Below are 18608 nucleotides of genomic sequence, written 5' to 3' on the forward strand. Positions count from 1 at the left end.
AAACGTTTCAAAGCAACATATGGAGCGCATGAGTAAGTAAGCCGTGGGAACGTATTCATGTGGCGCACAGTCTCACAAACAATCACACACACACACACGCATGAGGATATTTGGTAAGCGGGTGGGTAAAGAAACACAGTGACAAATGCAATCACTACCAATCATTTGTCCATTTTCATCCAAATAGGCTTGTTTTCGGTGAATGATAAGCGAAAGCAGCAACAGCAAAACGCAGCCAGCCAGCCGGCACAGGCACGTGGCACTGCAGCCGCCGCAAGAAAGTTGTGGTTCAATGCTCAAAGCAAAAACTAGGAATTCATGAATGAATCACTGTCTTTTCAGCCCTTTTGTGTCATCTTCAACAACACAACCCCCCGGTTGAACGTTGGGGCCAGAGATACACCCCCCCCCCACCGTTTTGTTTGATGATTTATTTTCAATCTCGAAATAGAAAAGGGAAGCAGCGCAGAAGCTTCAAATATGATTGTGCGCTCATTCGCCCGCCAAACAATCCCTTTCAACGAAGGAACGGTTTTGCCTATGGAGCTTTTATCATGCCTTAGGGAAAAACAGCAAAACTGAGTAGATGATTTTTTTTTGCTAGAAAGGCAAGGAAAACAATAAATCAAATCAAAACAAATGAATCCAACATCACGGCCGCTATAGGTTTTTGTGATGAGGAGATCATTTTCGATGAATGGGGTTTTCTGTAAACAGGTTTGTTATGTGTTGTGCCAATGACCTTTAGCGAAACATTTCCATTTTTAAAGAACTGTTTTAATAAGAATCAAACTTAGCATTTGAGCAAAAAAGTAATGGTGGCTTTCATCACAATTGAAAGATTTTCACACATAAGATTTTTTTTTAGCAAAATCGAATTAAAATTTGATTTTAATAGTTTGAGATAGCCTTTGTGATAGCCAAGGGAAATGTTAGTGCTAGATCAAAACCTTAAAAGGCTAGTGTGCTGAATGAGATGAAGATAGAAAAGCGGTAAAGGTTTGATTTGAATTGCTATATCCGCGACGTATATTCGAATTATAATAGATCGGGTGTGTCTTTTAGTCTCTAACATACATACATACGTGTAAAGAGTTATCTCTTTACTTTTCGCTTGTTGCAAGTTTGGCTCGAGGACCTCTCAATTTCCGCTACATTCCGCTTTCTGCGACTGTCTCTTCCTAATCGTTTCATCGTTCTGTCTCCCGTCACACGCGCTCAACAAACGAGCGCTGCCCGTTGACACTTGACAGTGCTGCCAGATCTTCCGCTTTTTCATTCTTACATACACTTGCTGATGATTTTATTTTATATCAGTTTGCTTGTGATGTTTTATGGTGCAAAATATTTTAAACCTAAATAATCTTCAGTAAATTGTTGAATGATACCGGTATGCTGCATCCCGTACCGTTTAAACGTCAACCAATCATTGTAATGGCAGTGAATGCCCAGTAAGCTCATCCATAAGCTCCTTTGAATACCAACTTATTTTTTTAATATGTAAACCATATAAAGATGACGACCATACCCATGCAAAATATAATTTAAACAATGAGTCTCAAGATCAACTAGATCTTTATATCAATAATCAGAATCAAGCAACTGTTCCAAGCTCTAATAATAAGTGCACTTCGTAAATTCGACGCTGTGCTTTGCTACGACTTGTATTTATTCTATCACAGTGTGTTTATTCCTATCTTTGACGCAATAAAATATTTAACAAATTAAGTTTCTTTGCTAAAAGGTACATAGGTCTATAGTTTAATCATCTCGAAGCTTCGTGAATAGCGTTTAGTATATAATGCTTCATGATTAATCGCAAATCACGCAGTATTTCTACTTCTTTACTCAGCTGGATTAGATTTAGAAAAGGTCTTCTTTATGCTCTCCTCATCTAAGACAACCTCAAACTCAATATAAGCATTGGCCAAAATGTCCGATAGTATAAGGCAGTGTATGTTACATTAGATGACAATTTGAGCTTATGGACTCTCTTGTCATTGAAAAGGAAGATTCTAGGTTGATAGGAAAAGCAGATTCCTCAAAGTTATTTCAAACTGTAATCAACCTCTTAAAAAAGGAATAATATGTTACTAGCTGCATGCCTAATTTAATTTTAATATTTACTTAATGTTATGTTCCGTGCATTGCCCCTTGCTATATCCAACATTCAAGCGCTTCAACAATACCCGTGTCATGCTGAAAACCAATCATTGATCAAAATTGCTCCAACTATCCGGCAGTGGAACGTTTTGCGGGTTATATTTTTATCTCGCACCCCGCAGCCACAGCCACGGCCAGCTGCGGAACGGTCCGCATAGTGTCCGCATGGCCGTCGGGTCTTGACCGTTCGTCCATTCTTCGGCTGCCCAGGGCCGCTCGGGCCGGAAAAATCAGGTACTTTAGCACGTTTTCGCAACGTTTACGATAGGATCGTATGATATAAATGTACATCGGGAGGAGTGTTCGAGCGAGGGGAGAAGTGCAAACTACCCGGCCGGCCTCCTGCCTAGTCCCGGTGATGGTTTAATGCGGCACAATGGTACCTTCGGCTGGACCAGCATCCGGTAGCAAGCGGTAGCTGGAGAAGGAGCAAGCAACATCGCTCAGCTTGGACTGGCTGGCTGGTTGGTTGGTTGGGAGCCTGTAATCTTTTCTTGCTGCCACGCGCTGTAAACGAGAATTTATTTTTCCGCATGCGGCAAACGTGAATGCGGCAGGCGTTCCGGGGAGAATCGTTCGCAAAACTGCTGCTGCTGCTGCTGTCCACCCGATATGCGCGATGGGTAGCATACTTTTGATGGAACATGCTAGATAGTGGACGAGTGTCTTTTTTGTGTGTTGTGCCGTCAGCTCCTATCCCCGGAGCACAATGGCAAATGATGTCTATTTTAATATCGGCTCGGTAGGTTAGGAAGCAACGCCAAACAAAAAGGAAGGAAGAAACCGAAAAGAATCCACCGAAATAAACCAATGCGCTGTGCGTGATTTTGAAACGTGATAATAAATCAAAAAACTGCCCCCAGAAGAGGGTTTTTTGTTCGAGGCTTCGTTCGAGATTGGATGCCTGTGCTCCGGACGTCATTTACATGCACGGAGCGCAATGTTTGCAACGGTGATAAGAGATCGTTTGGGTAGAATATCAAGGAAGTAGTGCTTCAAATTGTTCGGACATGATTTGGACGAGTCTCAGCTTTCGATACGATATGTCTGAGAGCTTGCAATGAACAACTTAAATTCCCTGAAAATTCCAAGAACTTGTGCCAGGAATTTAAAAAAAACCTCAACATGTCCTTCAATACTGTTTTAAGTGGATTTAAGAAGAAAAAAAATCGACAGGTACCGGGAAGTGACCGTTGTTGTTCCAGATGCCAATAAATCAATTCCCTGTGACATGACCACACGACGTGAATCCTTCATTGCTCTTACACTAACATGGTAGTTTAAGGTTGGAAGTGGAAAAAAGCTCTCACTCTCTCTCTCTCTCTCTCTCTCTCTCACACTCACTCACACACACAGTACGCCATCTCATCTCTGGACCAGCGAATGACACGCCGGTTTCATCCCGGGAACAATTTTGCTCGGCCACACGTTCTCGAGTTGATGCCATATTAAACCAACACCACATTCAAGGGCCCGGTGCCCGTCGACAAACTTCCGCCGAACTGTCCAAGTTCGAACCGCTACCAGTGCCTGGAAATGGGATTGGCTGAGGGGCTGGAGCAGTTATATCTACACGTATTGGAGATGCCTATAAAACCCAGACGCACACACAACGTAACGTCCACCAAAGTACGTGCGTAAAATGGCGGTCGGGCCCGAAGCTTGGCAGGGAATGTCCACCGAACGGAACGGAAGGTTAATTGCATTTTCTGATTGCTTCCAGCAACCAGCCACCTGGGACCTCGGGAGTCCAGGGAGGTCCATGATGACTTCGGTTTCTCGCTTCGGGACGGTCTGGAGTGTTTTTTGCTTCTTCTTCTTCTGAAGCTGAGAAAGCTTTTTTTGCAGTCAGCACCATCGAACGCCACGAAGCTCCGGTCGGTGTGTTGTCTTTGTGGGGTGAGCTGTTTTGCTGTTGAACACCTCGTAACACTCGAGAGCGCTTGAACGGAAGACTCGTTATGTTTATCGATCCCCTTATTGTTTCTAACTCAACTCGCTTGTGCTGAGTTGGACTGAAACTCCTCGGCCCTCGTAGGGTTTTTTTTCGTTTCTCTTGCATGGATCCATGGATCCATTTAAGCCCAGACGTCCTACCGGCATTTTGAAGGGTCCACCCAGAGTTGACCTGGTACCGCCCATAATTTATAGAACCCAACACTCGGTTCCCCGACACGTACAACCGGAGTCACCAGTGCAATACTCCGGTTGATGGTAAAACAAAAACTGAGCCTGCTTCTAATGACGCTTAGAACTCAGGGGATGGCCAAAGTCCCAAGCCCAGAAAAAAAGCACTCGCTTATCGACTTTCAGCTCTAGACAAAGGACGGTAGCTTCACAAGGTGTCATCCACAAACTGACACCCAACTTCGGTTCCATTTACCTTAGAAGTGGCTTTAAAATTTACTCAATTATCTCGCCTCTGCACGCCAATGTCACCTGACTGGGATGAGTTTCATCGTCGAAACCATCGTCGTGACAACCGTTCGATCCAGCTGATGATGATGCCCATACCATCCAGGTCAGGAAGTTTCGCGCGCTACCGATTCTCCCTTGTTCGATTGAAGACTTCGATCTAGACGCTCGCTTTGAATGCCATTAGCGTCTCCGGGGAAGGACAGTTTCATTGTTCTGGGCGCGAAACGGTCGCCAAGGCTCTCCCAGCCCAAGCCGGAAGTCGTTCGTTGGATGTGGTGTGAAGAAAGGAAGACCATTTCTGACAGCACAATACGGTCGGTAGGCAGAAGCAAGTCTGCTTCGCGGCTCATCATCACCCACAGTGACAGAACGATGGTTGGCCGGTTGGCTACACACCATCACACTTTGATGAGCGTGCCGTTGACCGCGCGGTGAGAAAACCAGCACAAAGCTTTCCGGCGAGGCAAAAAAAAATCGGAAGAAGCTTTTCGCTTCCGATAGCATGGAACGACTTGGAAGTGGCTAGTGTATTGCTCGAATACCAGCACACAAAAGAGTGCCGGAAGCTGATGGCATTCGTTCGCTGTCCGATGGCAAATCGTGCCCCGGAAAGTGTTTAATCAGTGAAATGGCTCCCCATTTGCCGCGATCTCGCTTGGATTGTTGGTGTGCGCAATTAATTGAAGCCCAAGCCCACGAAGAGGGACAGTCGTGATGGTGGGGGTGGTGGGTGGATGGGCACGAAGCCATCTTTTCGAATGGAAGCAATCCGTAGTGCTGCAAAGTGCTGAAATTTGCATAAACTGTTTGCAGTCAAATAAAAATAAAGGCGAATTTATCGAGTAAACGAGCGCATTATCCACACGGTGGGTGAAGGTGGGGTGGAAAAGGCGGGCGGGAACCAGCGGCACGAACATCGTTGCCGGAATGTGCCATTTGCTTAGAATAATCTATTTTTCATACGCTTAATTGTGTGGCATTGGATATTTGTGAGCAGAGCCACTTCATTGTGGGAAGCCGTGAGAAGTTGTTGATCTGTGTTTTAAGCGTTAGCTTGTGAAGAGTTTTAACACGTTGACCCATTTTGCTCGACCGTGGTTTGCTAAATTTTGATAATTTTTAATTTATATTTTTACGATTTTTAAGAACGACCCCTTCGAATAATTTGTTTATGAAAATCAAATAGCATTTTTCAAGAGAATCGGAATTGCTGATGCATTGGGAATGGTCATTAGTATGGAACGGTTTTTGGGGATTCTTTTTCTACTTTGCCTAATAGACAAGCAATAGACCTGTTGGGATTTAAGATCAGAGTTCCTGCAGTCTGCACTGACTGCTTGCAGTGTGAGAACCGAAAGGCAGCCAAATGGGCTGCTTTTACAATTCTAACTCAGGGTCCATGGGCTTAAGTCCATGCGTCGTGTTTCTCTTTGCCAAGTAAAATACCCAATCCAGTTGCATGGTAGAATGTATCAACAAGTCTTAAATCATGCTGGGAGATTTTAAAGGTATCGAGGTGAGTTAGTTTGCTAGGTGCAATAGCGACACTGGACTTCACTCGGCAGAACCGACCGGCAGAAGGTTCAAGTCTTATCAATACCACCTATAAGTGAATAAAATTAAGTCACAAAAAGGCAGAAATGGCAGGATGAGACCTTTATAAGGTTGAAGTTGGGTGTACCTAGGGTGAAGAAGAGTTGAGCTAGTGATGTTCCAGCCTTTCTCAGACTTGATTTTTAAATACTCCTGTTGACAAAATACAACGTCAACGTCAAGTGCGATGGCAGCCGACCGTGGAAGTACGCAGCCACTTAAGGATCAGCCACGAGCGCAGCCGAAGAGAGCAAATCTAGCCTGAGAGAGCCGGAGAAAAAGAGCGAAGGGAAAGGGCGAATGACCGCGTTACACACGGCAGTAACAACCAAAAAGCGAGAGAAAGAAGACGTTTAGTTTTTTATCTGCTAAAAGTGTAACCGAAACTTACAAAAAAATACACTTATTCTAGGATGTAAAGAAGGAGTCAAATTCATTTATTCTCGTGGATCGTTGCCTGTTGCATTTGCAAACAACTCCACTTTTTTATTCATAAAGAACGGCCTGGCCGTATTGCTTAATACTAAATTACAAAAATTAATGCAATTCACGATGGTTTAGAGATATTTCCTTCTCCAACCCGTGAAAGGGCACCTTATCCCGGGTTAGCACGGTCGATTAAATAGTTCACTTCATATTAAGCGATGTCGAGTACAGCATCTAGCTCAACATGCAAATTGTTTACTTCATCATGTCTCAATGGTTACAGAAATTAAATTATTAAATGAACTCCGTAATCCCGAAAAATTAGCTTTAATCCTTACCTTATATTTTAAATCGTGTGTTATTCAAGTTTAGAAATGAATTTATTATTTAAATATCAAATACCATTTTAATTTCAATTAAAAGTTTAACTCTTAATATTGTAATTGAAACCCCCCTTTATAAACATAATCATAGAGCAATATAAAAGAATTTAATGATTTCATCGAATTTTATTTCTTTTGACCAAAAATGAATTCAACAGTTCGAATGTATGAAATAGGAAATATATTATTTTTGCAAAATAAAAGATTATTACTGAAAACAATTACAGCTTTGTGTAGATACAACAGCAGCGTCGATCTTCATTCAGCAGGACCGAAGTTCAAATCCTATCTAGACCGTTCCCACCTAGTGAGGACTGACTGAGGAAGAAGCTTAGTAAGCCAGAAATGGCCTGCATAACCTAAAAGGTCGTAAGTCCAAGAAAGGAGAGGAACTACAACTTAATCTTTGAAATTACTTACTAACAAAGGACTTTTAAAGAGCTTCAAATACGCTATTTTATTCAACAGAGTAACGTAGTGTTGTTTAAGAGACATTTAAAAAAAACGTTGTATAACTATTTGTATACTTTATACCAAAACTTTTATAACTTTAAAACAAGTCTAGTAAGTGATTAGATGGCCGACATGACCTAGGAGCTTGTTAAGCCAAGATAAAAAGAATATGCTGCAGTCGTTAACTAGGTTTATCAGGCTATATATTTGTAATAAATAAAAAATAGACATTAAAATGATCCTCGAAGGGTTTAACAGCCGTACTACGAACATTATATCTTAATTGAGGGGAAATATTACCTGTATTAGGATAGTAAGCACTGCACTCGGCAGAACTTATCAGGATTCTTCAACCAGTCCTATCGTAACTTATAAATTTAGAAAACAATCTACCTTTATGACGATAGTGCCCTACGATAGTCTCACAAATAATTTAACAAAGCATCTCTTAAACTGCTCTAAATGATTAACCATCATTGGGCTTATTGAGCAAAGCGCACCTTAAAACGTTTCTCTTACGTTAAATCTTACACCGTACCAGGGTGAGAATCAATTCTACCCGCGTTGTAACAGCAACTCAGCCTCTTCCCACACAAAAAGGCTTGATAAATATCACTTTCCAGACAATTCTTTAACCAAACAGCAATTGTTCGTCCACCATAACGTTCTATGTCCAACGTTCCAGCGTCTATTTCACACACAAAAAAAAACACAGTTCGCCTGCAGGCTAATAATCGTAAATACTTTCAAAATAAAAACGCTGTCCACTGCAGCGTCCCAATCGCGTCACAAAGCAGCGGCGGAAAGCAAGAACACCCCAAAACTACTTCCAACCAACCATTTCTAAAACAAAAACCCAAGGGCTTTAGTTCAATAAACGTAAATCTCCAGCCACTTCAGCGTGTGTTTCTGCGACTGACTTTGGAGACGCCTGGACCGTTCAATTCCGTTCCGTTGAATTTTCTAGTGCCGGTACGATCCCTCCCGCCCAATTTCCACCCCCCTCTCCCCACTCCCACTGCTCTGCGCTAAGTAAAACAATAAAAGTTTTCTTAACCTGCCGCTTAAGCTGCCGGAAAGGAGCAGCGAATGGATTTTACGAGGCAAGTGTCCAACCACAACACTGACACAGTGCAATGTCAGCCTCGGTCTTCGTTGGGTGTGTGTGTGTATGTGTGAACCGGATGTCCTTCAACAAGTCGAATCAAAACACATCAATCCTTATCAGTGCTCACCACAGCTTCGGATGTGTGTGTGTTGTCTGTGTTAGGCAGACGAGAGCTCCGAGACCGAGAACCCCAACGTCTAACTTTCTATGGGTTGACCGGCGCTGGAAGATCCCGAAATTTGAATAGACTGAAAATGATAATGGTGTCGGACACTTTTTGTTTTTGCTTGCTTCGCCTGCTCTTCAGAAGTCCTTTTGTGGAAAAATGGACCCGGTTTCGTTGGAACCGGGGTCGGGTCGGGAATCGACCACGTTTTGGTTTCTTATCAGCTGCCGGGCAGTCCTGGTTGTAGGTTTTATGGATTTGTAGAACCTCTAGGTTGGAGCGTAGCTGTGTGCTCTTGGAAGGTACCGGAGCAGGTCTGCACATGATATCCCTTTTTAGTAACGGATGCGCTTGAAACAAACCACAAAAGACGGACGGCGAAAGGACACTCCGCATCACGCGCTGGTAATGTAACCGAAGAAGGTAGGAAGGCAGTTTCTCCAGCAGAAACAGGTTTTCAGTTATGGACACCTACCATTAGGGCCATATCGAGACAAGACAAGTCTGATATTATAATCTCAAATTTACTACCAACATACTTGCGCATACTTGTTACCATTTCACCCGATATAGTGCAAGACTTTAAGCGCTTTGACACTGGAACGAAGACGACGGTGTGTTTTGCCTCTGCCCGGGGCCCGGGGCCCGGGTCCTCAACCGACCTCACATTACTACTGCAAACGTCAGTTTCAACCTCATTCACTAATGAATTTCACCATTCATTACCGGGGCCTGCGCTTCCATCAGCCAGTAATTTAATTTAATTACAATCTTTCTTCCCCGTGTTCCTCAGCTCGGACGTCTACCGCCTGCTACGATGGGCGAAAAACTGTCATGACAATCCAGTTTTCACTCCGCCTCTTCTCTCTCTCTCTCGGATAGGTCACCGGAATCACTGAAGCAAGCTCGGTCGGCTGCTGTTTGCACACGGATGCCTAGGAGATCCGTGGACATTGCCTAGAGTCCACAGCAAAAAGCCTACTGACCCGTATCGTATGTGTGTGTGGTATGAAGCAAGGTACACATCGTGTTACGGCATCTTCATGGTGATGATGCCTTTGTTCATGCCGGGACCACCCCCAAACCCGGGGTGATAAAAATCCTCTTTTTCTAGCCAGGCAAAAGGATACGCTGGGCTGGCTGGGCGAGTCGGGATAAACGGGTTTGAAAACGGCTTCGGTTCAGGAGACCGGAAGGCCGGCCCTGCGATGAGACGAGAGCATCAATATATAGGACGTGTTTTATGAGGTTATAATGATAACGGACGCTCTAGTCTCCCGGATCGTGGACACCCTCCACGAAAGGACACTCTTGAGGCAAAAAAAAGGGATCGCATGACAACGCCACACTTATACAGCAGGGGCAGGCTCGCTTTGGGAACCGTCCGGATGGAATTCGGAGCAGAGATTTACTTGTTGAGAGACGTTCCATCCAGCAAGCTTCCCCGTGGGACTGTTCACTTGAAATGAGCTGTTAAAATAATAGCTCCCGCGAACTGCAGCCGCTCTGCACGAGATACTTATAGCTGTTCCGATTCATTGCGGAAGGGACAATCGCGCGCATATTGCTGTGTATTGAGCGAACACTGGTTAATGGTGGTTGTTGATGGGTTATTAATGTGCTGGACTTGTGGGGAGCTTTCTGAGAGGAGTGGTCACATTATGCGTTTTATAGCAACTGTTACCAAGGCAATGCGTATCATAGGGGAGCTGATGTGTGATGGTGAGAGTTATGCGTTACCTCGGACAGGAAACAGAGATGAACGGGATGGAAAAATCAATGATAATAAAATTGTTAATTGAAAAGTAATACACGAGCTGGGAAGTCATGCTTTTCTTGCATTGCTTATCGTATTGCTTGTGATTTGTTCTTTGGCAATTTTTAAGTAAGCCCGAACTGGTTGACTTTAAGAATTAATTTTCTCCAATGATTATCTTTTTTGCCATTGTTTGTCATTTATTTCGATTCGATTAAAATTAATAGAAGTGTGTGTGTGTGTGTGTTTTTTTCATTTGGACTTGTGTTTGGTCAGCGAAAAAATCGTTGGCAATATTTAAGAAATATTGGTTGAAACCTTCATTGATAAACTTTTTCTTTTATTCATGAGGAACGGTCTGGCCGTATTGCTAGATTAACATTTTCACATTCGTTCATTCAATTTGACCTTCAGTAAGGGGAAATATGCAACTCGGCTATGGAGTTTTTCAATTAGTTGTAAATTAAGTAAGGATGAGCGCTCCGTTTCGGAATCACGATTCCGATCCGATCCAGCATATAAATGAGTCCGATCCGACCCGAAAGAACGATTCCGATCAGTTCCGGACTCGTTTTGATTCCGGACTCGTTTTGATTTCGGAATCGTTTTGGTTCCGGACTCGTTTTTGATTCCGCGCTCCGGATTCCCGTTCTGCTGCAAATGTATGTGTCGTGCACACTGTTCTGCGTTATCTCCTCTCTTCTCTGTCCTTGCCAGCCGGTGGTATAATTTACGGGTAGAATTTTTGGAGGCGACGGAGATTTCCTCTTCTTTTTTTACTCTCACTTACTGTGTTTCTTTGTCCTTTAACAGCGGCTGCTTACTCAAATTTGGCAAATTTGTTTGGGTGTATAAACACACACCTTCAAATGATTTTAAGCCCATGCCATTTTATAGCTCATGCATTTGCTTTCTATTCAATCGTTAAATATGTTTTAAATATGATGTCGCTCGATTCTCGATTCCGGAAAAAATATTTGAAACAAAAACAAATCGTTTTTAGGTTTAAGAATATGATTCCGGGATCAAAACGAGTCCGGAGTTTGTTTTGATGCTCATTTTTTTCTTGTTTCTCTAATTGATACTTGATTTTTGATACATAAGTTTTTACTGATTTATTGTGAAGAGGTGAAAACATGGGATGATAATTATTTTTCGGCTTTGGAAATCCAAGCAATGCCTTGCTTTGGTAATGCAAGTGTTACCTTCGGTAATGGTGCATTTTCGCCTACCTCATAGGCCATACGGCTCATATGGGTCATACGGGATCAGTATGTTTCCTGCCACAGTGTGCGGTGCCGGTCTTGAAAATCTTCACATGGCTTTGCACATACAGCCCCAGTCAGCCCTGCAACTCCTCCCTCCCCCCCCCCCCTCCCGAATAAAAAAAACGGGGAGCGGAATCATGATCCGGTTTCGACTCCGGCGCTCCGGGCAGATCCGATAAGGCAAAGGGTCGGATCTGCCCATTCCTAAAATTAAGGCAGTGTGTGTTAAGTCAACATTTTAATCAATTAATTTTGCGTTAAACCCATTGCGGTAAACCCCTGAACAGCTGATTGCAATGATTTACAGCCGATTTGAACATTTTCCCTAGCTGAATGCAACATTGGGGCGGTCCGGTGGCAGAGGCGACAGCGGCGCCGGTTTTCACACGGCAGGGCCGGGGTTCAAATCCCATCCAGACCGCCTCCCCGTACTTAAGGCTGACTACTTTTCTACGGGTAAAATCAAGTCACAGAAAGCCAGAAATGGCAGGCCGAGACCTCTCGAGGTTGTAGTGCCAAAGAAGAAGAAGAAGAATGCAACATTTCAACATTGCAACATGAATGAAAATTAAATTGAATTCAACATTCCATTTTTTCATTCATGTAGGCCGTATTGCTTGCAATATTCAATTGTATGATTGGATATAACCACAACATGATTTCAGTATTTCACTATCCAGTTGAAACATTGTGCCGATTGATTCCATTATATGATTCGAAAGCATGTAATAGATAGATGTAATAGAGATGCCTTTTTAGTAACCTTGTAGTAACGGCTTTGACCGTTATCTTATCAACTGTATTTAATGCTAACAGAATGAATTCCTCGAACTGAGCTGTTTGGGACGGAGACATTTCCTTCTTCCACCGCTGAAATGCAGCATATCTCAAGGTGAGGTTGTTAAAAGGATAAGAAGATCAAGTGGTAATGCAGTTTATCGGGAACGTCGTCGGATTGTCGGTTGATAACAGCGCCCTCCCACGTCGAACTCCCTCGATGAAGCTTCGATTCACCGCACCGCTTGTTACGGATTGCATTCCGATGTTGCCACTGACTGAAAGCTACAACAGTTTAGTTGAGCCACAAGCATTCCGCCGGTCTCTTAAATACTATTTTGTCACCATCTTAGGACAAAAAAGCTACTTGCGTTCATTGGAGCTTTTGAACGGGACAAACAGCTACTGTTATCACAGACAAGAAACAAAATTTGACTGGCATTAACTGTGCCAGATAAGTGTGTGAATAATTAAAACTTTGATGAGTTCAATTTAATATTTTTAATAAATAAAACAACCTTCTTGCTTGCTGAGATGCATCTATCTTTTAACTGATCAAATATTGGCCACAATAAAGGTCAAACGATTTACCATTAATTAACTGCGCTGTGAAGAATGTGCTATCGTAGGCGAACTTTGTTGTAAAGTCACATTCTGCTCGAACAGAAAAACGAAATACCATGGTGACGCTGGCTCCACCATCAATCAAGCGCTCGCCGAAAAACTTTACAAACTTTCAGAACTTTCACAAAACTCCACAACTCAACAACGAACGCGATCCCACCTTTTTCCAAACCGAACTTGAAGCAACTATTCTGAATAGCTTCAGTGTGATCGATACTGCAAAGCCAGCTCATGTGTGCAGGCCTTACCACCGAGCAACACTGTTCCTTACGTTCTTTACGGGTGGTTTCTGTTGCGTCATTCCATCGCGATTTGTTTTTTTTTTTTGTCCGGAATCCAGATTGTTGCTCCCCGGGAGCAAGCACGAACGGTTCGATATTGGGTGTGTTCGGTGGATGCTCAACATTTCCCTGGGAAACACTTTTGATTAAGGCGCGCCCTGGGAAGCGCGTATCCCTTATTACACCGCCGTCAAGCGGGAAGACAAATATGTGCACATATATTTACACCATTACTTGCCACCTTGCCACCAGAACGAACGTCTTCTTACACAAGCTAATCTGCTTTCTGCTGAAAAGGGATGAATGGGGTGGGCGAGGGTGTTGGAGGTTTGGGAGTGCTAATGACGACAGGTGAAAATCAACACAGGTGCACAGGATTCAAGCGCACCCAAGCGTACACGGGTTCATACTGAAATGCTATTGTGGGGCCTGTGGCAACCTTCCTCCGAACGAGGATGTTCATCTTGACGACGATCGTCGTGCGTCGTAGTCAACACGCGGGGAAAGTTAATCTGTTAGAATTTTAAGCTGTCTTCGGGGTTTCCGAGACTCGCACACATGGGTGGAGGGCAGCGTGTTGACTGTGTTGATTCTCGTCGAAGCATGGCCGCACATTTTCAGTGAATTGTTCCCAGTTTCATTTGACGTTTTACATCTTACGCCGTTGCCTTTTTATGGTAGTCTTGCAGGAAATCTGCTTCTTGTTGCAGATGAGGCGGTTATGCTTTATAAAGAAAGGCTTGTACTGTTCTTTGAACTTGGAATTATTGCTTTATTTATTTACTTCTATCTATTCTAATATTGGGAGTTGAAAGAAAAACGTTCAAGACACAATCAATAATGTTGTACTTGAATTGCCGAAAAGTATCATTCATACTTGAAACTCAAAACAAGACGAGTTTACTTGAAAGGCATACATGGAAAAGCTAATTACTTTATCTGAGAATTCGTTTCTTTAGAATTTCAAATGAAAGGATGCCGTAATCTTGAGAGATCATAATTGAAGGAATTTTTCGTCACACCCAAATGCTTCAAACAACATTGTTGGCAGGACTTTTCTCTCATATTGAAACCTAATATAAAATCTTCGTTGTATCATTTTAATCAAAGAATCATTATTGTACAGTCCGCAGCACAACTATACAAACACCTAAGGAAAATTATTTTCTCCGCTATTTTAATTATTTTAAAAACTGTCTAAAAATGCAAATAACTTAAGACAACCTTGTTTAACGTGAATATATATTTGAAATAGCTAAGTAAACGGTTTAAGCTCCCTGCCATATAGTTATTGCGGGAAAAATACAAATTTTTTCATATTTTGATTCTTAATATTTTTGATATCGCATGTTTTCATTCCATTTTTTTTTTAAAAAGACATTTTTGATAATCTTTCAAATAATGTTTTTATATTGGATATGCGACACCAACAAGCAGTGATAGAAATCGATAAGCAAAGCGAAAAACTGGCAAATATCGGACATACATTTCTTTACACGGGTACAGAAAATCGAAAACCTAGTGTAAAAATAAGTCAGATCATTTTTCAGACAGTTTATATGTTATAGTATATTGTGATAATATAACAAAATTAATTGACAATACGGCGTCTGACCGTAATAATAAATAACTAAACAGCAAAATTAATTCCACTGCCCAAATCAGCACTGGAACACTACTTTATTATTTTCTTTTCACTTTGTTTTCCACTTTTTCTTTCTCGATAGATTTCAATTTATTTCTTTCGTTTCTTGTCTCTTAACACTTTTCTCTCTTTTTTGTACTCCGTTTTTATATTTTTAACCTTCTTTTTCAATGGATTTTTTTCATTTCGTCTTTCTTCATAGAATATTCGTTCATTTATTCAAAAATTGTGTATTTTTTCATTAATTTTTCATCTTCTCTTTCTTATTTGCCTTTTTTTGATAGAAAGACTTGGTACGCCATTTCTAGCGTTTTTGTATTAGACACATTGCTAGGCCGACGAACCTAAGTATTGGAGACCAACCAGTTGGGATTTGATACCGTTTTTATAGTTTCTATAGATTACAGGAAGAGCAAAAAAACCTGACTTAAAATATCCCCGATTTCACCCTAAGATTTTTTTATCGGAATCAAAAAAACGGAGCGGTCCGGCAGCCAAGCCGACAGTGGCTCTGGTCTTCACACGGCAGGACCTGCATTCAACCCCCATCCAGATCGGCTCCTCGTACGCAGAGCTGACTTGATAGCAGAGACCACTATGCTACGGGTAAAATCGAGTCACAGCAAGCCATAAATTGACAGGTTGACGCCCTTTAAACGTTGTAGCTCCATCGAAGAAGAAGAATCAAAATCAGAGAGTTGGCAATCTGAAAAAACTAAACAAATTACTTTTCATCAAATTTTCTATTCAAAACACCATGTTTTAACACCATTTCATCTGCAAATGGCCGGAATTTCGCTTATCTGCCCTGTGACCATCACCATCACCGGAACGATGGCCATTGCAAATACAATTCATTGTCGTTGATTACATTTTGCCCCCGAACAATGCTGGTAAACGAGGCAAAAAGTGGAAAGGAAAACGCTCATTACTGTTTACTTTCCTAATGAGCAATTAGCTAAATTTCGTTCTAACTTGTTCGTTTCGTAATGTTTGAGTGAATGCAAGAGAAAAAACGGAAAACGATCCAATCGCTGCCTTACGCACAAACACACACACCTAAACACTCGGACTAAAGGTTAGGTATGCGTGACAGCATCTTGTACTCGGTTGTTGTTGGGTTACCCTAATTTCCAGATCTATTTTCACTCGCTACTGGGCACAACTACGGTTCGAAGGAACACCTTTAAGCACCGCCGGTCATTATGTACGTACTCGTACAACCGAATCAGACGGTGTGTCACTAGAGCAGGCGAAGAAAGCCGCATCTAAAATATGGGAAAGAAGAGCTGGACGAAAAGGACAACGCCTAGTGCTCCAATGGTGTTGACTCGTTTTGTTGTCGGTGTTACGAAAGGGGTTTTGTTTGAGTTTGTGTTGATGATTTCAGGAGCTTGTCCTCCGTTTGAAGCACCCTCGTTGCTTGCGGTAATTTGAACCGTGTCCTGATTTTTGTCACCTTGGCTCGTTCCCATGCTCACCCGAACCTCATCTCGCGCTCGGAAGGAACTGTTCTGCACCTCTGCAGTGCTTATGTTGCACACGTATTCATATAATTTTACGAGCCACACAAAATTTGACATTTTATTCACCCGCAATGCCATTTCCGGTGCCGGCACCGGGCGCAATCCTTTCCAGCGAAAGTCAATACTGTCTGATGCTACCCGAACGGCGGGGGCTGGACGATATTATATCGAGACCCCGCCATTATCAAACTGGAGCACTGTATTAGTGTTTGGGGCTGATGGTAATCCGCTGAAATATGTATATGGTGTCCTGTTGGGGAAAAGGAAGAGAGAGAGAGAGAGAGAGAGAGAGAAGGAGAGAGGTTTGTTTTCCAATACAACATAAAGATGGAAGACAAAATGGGCAGTAAAAGCATTGTCAAAACAAACAGCAGAGAGCAGACCTTCGGGGGATCAGATGGTATCGGATTGAGCTGACAAACGGTGCATAAGCGAATGTCCTTAACGTAACCTTGAGCAGCTTTTTTTGCACATTTTTTTATATATATCGTAAAAAGTACAACTTATTTGCTCCAGAAATCTTGAACACCTTAAACATCAAACAATAACATTTCGAATAAATATTTAAGACCAAGCATTCTTCCCCTATTAATTATATAAAATTTTATCAAAAAGTATTTAATGAACCAACTATTAACGAAAAATATTCTCTATTTCATTACAGGTAAATAACGAATGCTTCAGGAGGTTAAAGCTATCAGTGAGTCACCTAGATTAATTCAAGCAGCCAATATTCCTGTTTAAAGACTTTTGCCTCTGAAAACTCCATAGACTACACCTAATAAAAGTAGATATAAGAATTTATATCCTTATAAATTCAATTATTTAAGCTCCTTGATATGTTTCATCTAAATACGTGTCAGTATCTGCACTTGGTTAAGATACAAGAGGCGTCCTTTTCTCCTCTTATCTGACCTAACAACCCCGAGAAGAGTCGGCTTGCCATTTCTAGTCAGTGAGTCAATCTAGAAGGGATACCGAACAGCACCTGGATAGCATCCTTTAAAGGCAAATAAATTAAGACAGTCGTCACAATGCTTTCTCTCTCAGTAAAATCTTCCAGCATCCAATCAGCAATCTCAGACTTTCAACATGCCATCGCCAAGTCTGGCACTGCTTGTCTTACGCAGTCTTAGCCCTGATCTAACAGTCGATCATAAGCACTTTACGGTTTGCGCTGAATCGAGCTTTCTGGAGGATTTCTCCTAAAAAGTATGGAAGATGGAAAACCTTAACAAATCGAGTTCGCTGACTATGCCAGCGCCAAGGACATACCGGAGACTTGAATAATTTATTTTCAACCCGTGACAGCATTATACGGAGATAATTTTATGGAGATTGTAAGATGCGATCATTGAAAAGTTCCGCCTGTTTTATAAACATACATTTTGAATGTCAGTAGTTGACAGTGTTATTGCCAGCGAGAAAGCTCATGGAATTCTGTTAGTCTTACAATTCAGCTCGGTACACTTACAACGAATTCTTCCATGAACACTCTTGTGTGAATAAAATCGAACTGTTTGTACTACAGAGGCTCTTTTTTCCGAGGAGGAGAACTTCATAGAGACCCATGGAACCATCGATGGGGTACTGCCGACTAAAACCTTTTCGAGCCTTTCGTCAAACATTCAAAGAAAACCATCGAAGCTATGACATTGAAAATGAGTTGTATAGTCGATCTTTGCATTAGCAATCCTTTACGGCGACGCGCTGTGATAGCTTGGCGAGGTTGTTGGACGTCTTAGCTTCACGGTAACCGTCTGTTACCGAAGAGCTAATGAGACTCTTCCAGCATTCAACTGTGACCTATTGCCCGTCGCTGCAACATGTTCTTCCTCGGAGATCATAATCACCGCTGCAGTATGAAGCCGGGATCTCCATTAATGATATGGTTGTCTCGAATGACATCCTGCTAAGCGCCTGGACTGGTCTTCGGTGTACCTTTTGACGCGAATGCGTCACTGCTTCAAACGGGTAAGGATCACCCTAATGGTCTCTGTAATAGCGATAACCAGTTACTT

At 42.3% G+C, this 18608-nt stretch overlaps 1 protein-coding gene across 2 annotated transcripts in view; it reads left to right on the forward strand.

The window, feature by feature from the left end:
• Window positions 1–18608, forward strand: part of LOC118509603 — a 173117-nt gene that overhangs the window by 24359 nt on the left and 130150 nt on the right. The window lies entirely within an intron of this gene.

This window comes from Anopheles stephensi, chromosome 3 (assembly GCF_013141755.1).
Source record: "Anopheles stephensi strain Indian chromosome 3, UCI_ANSTEP_V1.0, whole genome shotgun sequence".
Classification (NCBI taxonomy): Eukaryota; Metazoa; Arthropoda; class Insecta; order Diptera; family Culicidae; genus Anopheles; species Anopheles stephensi.